Source organism: Anas acuta, chromosome 16 (assembly GCF_963932015.1).
Source record: "Anas acuta chromosome 16, bAnaAcu1.1, whole genome shotgun sequence".
In the NCBI taxonomy this organism is placed as follows: Eukaryota; Metazoa; Chordata; class Aves; order Anseriformes; family Anatidae; genus Anas; species Anas acuta.
The window spans coordinates 3,452,109-3,459,261 of record NC_088994.1 but is presented as its reverse complement, the minus strand read 5'-3'; the positions used below and the strand labels follow the sequence as shown (position 1 = coordinate 3,459,261).

The following is a 7,153-nucleotide window of genomic DNA, read 5'->3' as shown; positions in this document are numbered from 1 at the left end:
GCCCATCCCTGTGCAGCACCAGCCAGAGAGAGGTTTGCTGCTAACCATCTCTGAAAGTATAAAACCAAGGTAAAAAATAGGGGGCAGGCAACAAAGTTCCATTCCCAGCAGACTTCAGCCCCACTTACTCCGCTCTTGGCGCAGGTGCCCGGGGCTGTGGCGTGTACCCAGCCATGTACAACAGCTCTGGGGACAAATGTCTCCTGAACATCAGGCTACAGAACCTTTCTGCCAGCCCATTTCATATGGTGCAAACATGGCCCTTGAGAAGAAATCCCTGCCAACTGCAACAAATTTTTCCTGCCAAGCCTCCCCTAGCTCACATTAAGCCCCAGGTTCAGAGATTGGCCAATGTACTTAAGTTGTCGCTAAGATATAACGATCAGCGAGTGCTGAGTTATTTCTATAGCTTAATGGCAGTTGTTTCCTATCAAGACTATAGGTAAAATTGATCTTATTCTGCATTAATGTGAAAGCTGCTGTGTTAAGAAAGAAAACCAAGAGCTGTACTAAAAATAAAGTGGATGACGGACAGACTTACAACCGTCACAAACGAAAGAGAAACCTGCTGCTGTCTTTGGACCCTCCATGCTGCTCCAAGCAGAGCTATTACTGGCAACGGCAATTTGGCTCTTTCAGGTTCCCATTTGGGAACTTTATTTTAACAAAATACGAGGAAGAAATGGATTTTCTTCAGAATTGTTGGCATTTTCCAGGAAATATAGAGATGTGAAAGCTGCCAGTTCAGAATTATATTTCAGCGTGCTGATGGAGAGAGCGCAGCGGGGCTTGCAGAAGTGAGATGGGAAGCCCATTTCCCAGCAGCACAAAGTTCAGACTTTGCTGCCATGGTGTCCAGACCCAGATTAAACACTTGCTTATAAAATCAGGCATTTCTGATACTTTCTTTTACTGCTAATAAGGCTGCTTTTCAGAGCATCCCAGAGGTACTCCGGAGTGCAGCTGGCTGAGTCTCACTGGTGATACATGAGAAGGTGCCTGAGACATCCACAGAAGCCAGAATACCAGGTGCTGTTGGAGGAACGCATCCCATAGGAGTTATTCCAGCTCCCACCTCTCAGTGGGTAGAGGTGCAAAGTCTTCCAGCCTCTCCTGGATCTGGAGAGAAGTATTTCTCCTTCCTTTAGCACAGAAACAACATTTCGTTCCTTGCGCCCTTTTTATTTTAGAAACTCTGCTTGATAAATTACTAGAGGGCCTCATTAACTGCAAGGATTTGTCAGTTTTCCCAAAGCAATCAGGGTGTTAGCTAGACTGAAGGAGCAAATGGAAAACTGAAATGGAAGCCAAGCGCAGCCTTATTAATCCTGTGTTATGGATCAACATTTGTCAACTCTATTGAAGTTTGTTGTACCAAATAGAGCCCAGGAGACCACTCAATTACTTTATCTCTGAGCAATCAAGATTCTGCTCTTTCAGGTCAATCTGTTGGTACAGAGAAAAAAATTTGGATAAAAGATTTACAGAAGAAAATCCACTGCTTTTTGTTTAAGGGTCCTTTAGAGGAAAAGAATGACTTTCCTTTCCAAATGTTCTACCCAAGGAGTTTGCTGAAGTCAGCATCAGCAAGGGGCTCCCCAGCATGGTCAGGGATCCCCTCTCCACTGCTTCCCAAGATTGCAGAAGGATCAATCTGTACTTTTACCCCAAAATACATGGCTAATGTTATAAGCTAATACACTGAGAGATGTCCATTGAAAAAAGACTGGCAACTGTTATGCTGCATAAAAAAAAAAGCGGTGTGAAGTGTGTTCAGTAGGAGAAAGGAATTTTTTGTTCATTTGTACATTTTTCTGTAGCTTGTAATTCATCTGCAGAAGGCACATACATCAGATATCTGTAGATGCGCAAGTCTGGAAGAGTTTTTAAAAGTATTACAGAAAGGTATAGGACACAAGAGGAACTGGGTTATAAATTTCCCATATTCAGGGACACTTACATTTAACTTGAAACTTGTAGCTTTTACTTCTGACCTTAAAAAAGTCATGTGAGTCTAAAAAGTGTCCTTTAAAGTAAGAATATCTGTTAGTGTAGTAAAAAGGATTGCCTTTCCCTGAAAGCCTTCCTTTCACATCCTCACGACTAGAATGATATGAATGCTTGGGAATGGAAACTGCAGCCCAGGCTACATTGTGCCCTACAGAGGCACCACGACATTCAAACACACTTCCCTGTGCTGGGACTCATCTAGCTAATTTGGGCCCAGGTGGCACTAAGGACTTCAGCCACCACCCACCGGCTGCTGGGATGATATACTGAGCCTGTGCTGAAGTCTGCTTTGTTACAACCTGACTCTTAGCATTATTTAAGGAGGACGGGTGAAAGCCAGGTTACACAGAGTACAGAAACTGCTATTAGACATCTTGATTGCCTGTACAGGAAGACCTACCCCTAAATTTGGAGTTCCATTATTCTAATTTATTTGCAGGTTTAGTTATTCTCTGGTTGGACATCGTGCTGAAACACCTAAGATAATTAAAATATTTGTCTAAAAAAATGGCAGTGAATGGAAAATGCAGTTATCAAACTGTTACCTTCAGTTTCAGGATACCATTCGACAAGCTGAAGATCTGGAGACTAGACAGCGGGAGAAAGGTTTGAAAAAAAAAAAAAAGCCCAACAAACCCAAAATTATATGATAAATTGTTTTCAATGAATGATCCCACCAATTTGTACAGCTCCTCTTCACTGTTATAGAAGATTGAAATTGTGTATTGCGATTAATTTATCCTGTGAGTCATGTTCAGTGACTTAAATCACTAGCTTCCCCCCTTCTCCTATCATTTCAGCAAATTTAATTCTTTTTTTCTGTTCATGAATCATTCCTGATTTCTGAAATTTCATCCCTCACTTGTAGCTATTGAATGAATGGACTGAATTAATGCATTTTCACCTCTGGTCTGTTGACTCACTGCTCTTTCATCATAATGGCAGGCTGACCTTCTGGGCCACATGGACTGCCTTATCCCTTGATCTAATGACTGAGATGTTTTAAAGAGGAGAAAAACAAGTACAGTTAAAATTAATTTGTCAGTCTAGATAATTTAAACAGTTAATGAGGCATACGCTGGGTGTCTTCTATTATATTTCCAGATATTTCATCAGAATAACACTGGGGCTGGGGCAAAACCAAGTGTCAGAGCCAGTTCTTTGGGCACCAGTTGAGCCCAGCCACATGCCCCACCACGTAGGAGTGACTGAGGGACATTGTATGAAATGGCTTTCTATGAAATGCTGGATCAGCAGAGAAGGTGGTTTGATACCTTCCCCCCTTTCTGAGCATAGTTTTTTTTTTCTTCTTTTTTTTTTCTGTTTTTGCGTTCCTGTCCTGATCACAGCCCTTCCTACACGTTTCTTCCTTGTATCAAAAGGATATAGAAAAGGGTGGTAAAGAGGAAAGCTGATGGTGAGGAAAGCTGATGGTGGACCTTCCAGGTCTGATCATCCAAGCAATTGGCCAGCAGGTGAAAAGCCCCATCGGCTGATGCAGCATGAGGCACCTGAGAAGAGCAATCCTAATTTTACATATGCAGGAATGGGGTCTACCCTGCTCTTGGCCACTGAGGACCAGCATAAAGCTTAGAAATGTTAATAAGAAAATTTCAGGCCAGTACTCATCTAGGTGTCTGTGTATGCTTCTGCACATGAACTGCAAGTTCAATGCAGAGCCAAGAGCAGGATTTAAGCACGGGAACTCTTTGTGGTGCAAGATTTGGTTTTGAAAAAAGACACTGCATTACGGGTGGTGTAATGAAATACGTTTGTGTGCAGGAGCCACCCGGAGATATTTGGTGTTTTGGGGAAGCACGAGAAAGCCAGATACCACTTCTGTTTCCTGAGACACCTGCCTGTACCTCAGCCTCTGTCTGTGCTGGAAACACTTCCCTGCTATTGGAAACCTGCCCCAGTCTGCTGGCAACACTGATGCGAGGGCCTCTTTGTGCCACTGCAATAAGCCCACCTCCAGAATTATCACAAAGAATGCAACTGCCACCGATACAAAAGCCTCCCTGAGCTTTGGGTGTCCTCCCCCTCTGTGGAGAGCCTCTGTCCCCAAAACACATCAACTGGGGACTCTCCCTTTCATCACCAGCCACTGTGGCTTTCAGCATCAAAAGGAAGATCTGTGTTCATCTGCTTCTGAGACGTGCTTCCCAACCCTGGTACGGAAAGCATTGCAATGGCATAGCACAGTCACGACATGAGAGGTGAGCGTCAAACCCCAGACACTGGATTCCTGGGATTAGTCAATTCTGGTAGCCTTAATATTTAATGAAGAGTAACTAGTTGGCTTTCTTATTGCAGAGATAAGTTGAAAAATGCAAATTGTGTGTATTGAAAAGGCCCAGAAAGCTGGAGGCAAATAAATAGATTATTTTTATTTTAAACCTCATGATTTTTTTAAAGCCATTTCCGTGTTGCCTCTGTGTGCCAGTGCTGAGAGAAGGAAGGACTGGTGGCCCGATTCATTGCTGCATCACTCCGGGGCCGTGCTGGGAGAGCTCTGCAGGAGTTCACAGACCTGAACGGGTATAACTGTGGCATTTCAGGCTGCCCGGTGGAGCCTCTTGATTCTGAGTCTCAGGCATGGTCAGCTTTGCCCAGCCTCTGAGAAGCCCTGGCAATACTCGTATGTGGACTCTCAAATATCCCGTAAAATAACCTCTTCCAAAGAAGTATCCCTCCGGACTCCTATCTGGGTCTCACTTTATGCAATTTCAGATAGTCAGAGAGCTTTACACGCTACATTGCTCTCAGAAATAGAATTCTCCTAAAACACAGCTTTAAGCAGCAAGTATTTCAGTGTCTAGAATTATGCTAACCACTGCTCATCTAAATTATTATATTAACTGGAAAGGGGGAGCACACACAATTTAGCAGGGGAGAAAGAGCAACAAATCTAAGAAGAAGAATTGGAGCTTTACAGAGAGAAGAAAGCCAGGAATCTGGTGACGATAAAAGCTTTGCTGGAATTAAAAAATCTTTTATTGGAGGAATTTCAAAGCTCTTTCTTCTCAGGGTACATGTTCTGGAAGGCGATGCATGGATCTGCTAGGGAGAAGCACGTTGACAGGGGCCTAGACATGAGAGCTGTCACTAAGACATTGCAGTGACGGAAGGAGGTTTGGATAGACCTCAAAACCACGCCATACATCACCAAAACAATTCGCGCTCCATCCTGCCTGGGGAAAGCCTTCCCTGCCAAAAGGATGAGTGTCTGCTGGATCTCCTTCTCCCACCTACACCAGGCTGTGCAGAGCTAATAATTTAGATCTGAGCACATTGATCTGAGCACACTGTTTCCCCTCAAGGTTGCTCTTTCAGAGATCAAACGCAGCTCTGCAGCCAGCAGTACCAGTGGAAGAGAAGCCTCCCGTAAGCCTCCCCAGTCAGAGGACAGAAATGATATTAAAAACATGTATATGAAAAGAGTTAATGATTCCCGCAGCTGCTAATTCAGCAGGGAAAAGATTTTCTGTGATTAAAGCAAAGCAAAGCAAATGGGAATCACAGCTCCTGGGTCTGCTACCTGGTCTCCCTTTAGCTCACTCTCATGCTCTGGGCAATAGTCCTTAGCCATCTGAGGACTTTGCTTTCTCCTCTGGAAACAGAAAAATATGTGTGCATATACATGCAAATATAAGTGTGTGTGTGCCTGTATGTACATCATGTTTATAAGCATATTTTACAAAGTGTTGTGAGCCAAATAATGAACGCTTTTAAAGTGTTTTGAAATCTTTTGTTGACAGCAGCTGAAGCAATGCAGAACATTATTAGCCATTTCAGAGCTCTTTTTTGCAGAGCATGCAAGGAGCTGTTAAATAAACAGAGTGAAATACAGTAACACATTGTAATTTACATTTCTTTGGGAGAGAGAAAACTCAACTTTATTTACTCAATGTTTTTGCTTTGAATATAAAAATACCAGTTACAAAAATGTTTCCTTATTACTGTAAAGCATGTTGTCTGAGATCTCAGCAGCAGTGGAAGGTATATTTATCATGTAGCAGCAGTAGGAATAGCTAACACATACATAAACCTCCTTCAGTCCCAAAGTAAACTCAAGAAAGGAGACCCTGTGAACACTATGAGAAGACAATACGAATTCATAAAGTTCTTCAACCTATGTAATGCCTATGTGCATGTATTGGTTTCTTATTGTATTGATTATATTGCAGTGATAAAATATAAATTCAGTATACTCAGCAAAGACAACTTTACTGCCTTATTGTGCTGATCATTACAGAAAGCATAAATTGGGTCGTAATTCTGCAGAGTCATCAGAAAACCATGTGCAACTCCAAGTTATTCTTTTGAAACAGTGCTTATGAGATCTTCAGGAGAAGATCAATATAGACGTGTGTGTCTATCAAATGGTGTGGGGGGGCTCTGATATCTGATGCACACACACACACTCAGGTGGTCTCTCCTTTGCTCTTCTGTGCAGTCAGGTTCCTGGAGCACACATGCACTGCTGTACACAGACCGCTGGCCACATCATACATCTCATCTTGCCTGCTCCTGCAAGTGGCTGTTTATCCAAGCAGACAGAGCAAGAGAAGCTCTGGATATTTATCATTCATTTATTTCTGTCCCTTAATCTCCAGTTTATGAGGCCTAGGTCGGGCCAGCATCCTTGCCAGTACGTAGACACTCCTGTTTGTACAGACAGCTTCAAAGGCTGGGCTGGCCTAGGGAATCACATTGTTTCTCCCTGCCATTTATAGGAAGCCTGAAATGGGAAAGTACAAAACCCTGGGGCTGGGCAGACATCTCCATCTCTGCCTACTGACCGTGTGTGCTCCCTGCCCTGGACACCAGCGCTGCTCAGGGCAGTGGCTGTGGTGTTGAGCCTGGGGATCCGGGAGGGGAATAGAGAAACCCTCACGTCCCCAGTGTGCGAGCACAGTGCCTGCCTTCGCTTCCAAGCCCCTCACTCCCAGTGCTAAAAAAGACAGTTTTTACTTTGCCCTCCCTTAACTTGGCTATGCAGAGGCAAAGCAGGATCTGTGCAGAGTGCACCAGCAGTGAGCTGCTGTGAGCATGTAGTCACATTGCCCTGTGGGGAGGTGGGGACAGAGCAGTAAAAGTCACAGGTATCTGATGTATCTGATGTGAAGAAAGGGAAGTC

At 43.7% G+C, this 7,153-nt stretch overlaps 1 long non-coding RNA gene across 1 annotated transcript; it reads left to right on the top strand.

Annotated features, from left to right (window-relative positions):
• Positions 1–1,970: 1,970 nt before the first annotated feature.
• On the top strand, positions 1,971–5,573 carry LOC137865613 (uncharacterized). The gene is made up of 2 exons (XR_011102023.1): positions 1,971–2,616; positions 3,793–5,573. It is a non-coding gene; the product is annotated as an uncharacterized lncRNA (long non-coding RNA).
• The last annotated feature ends 1,580 nt before the right edge of the window (positions 5,574–7,153 follow it).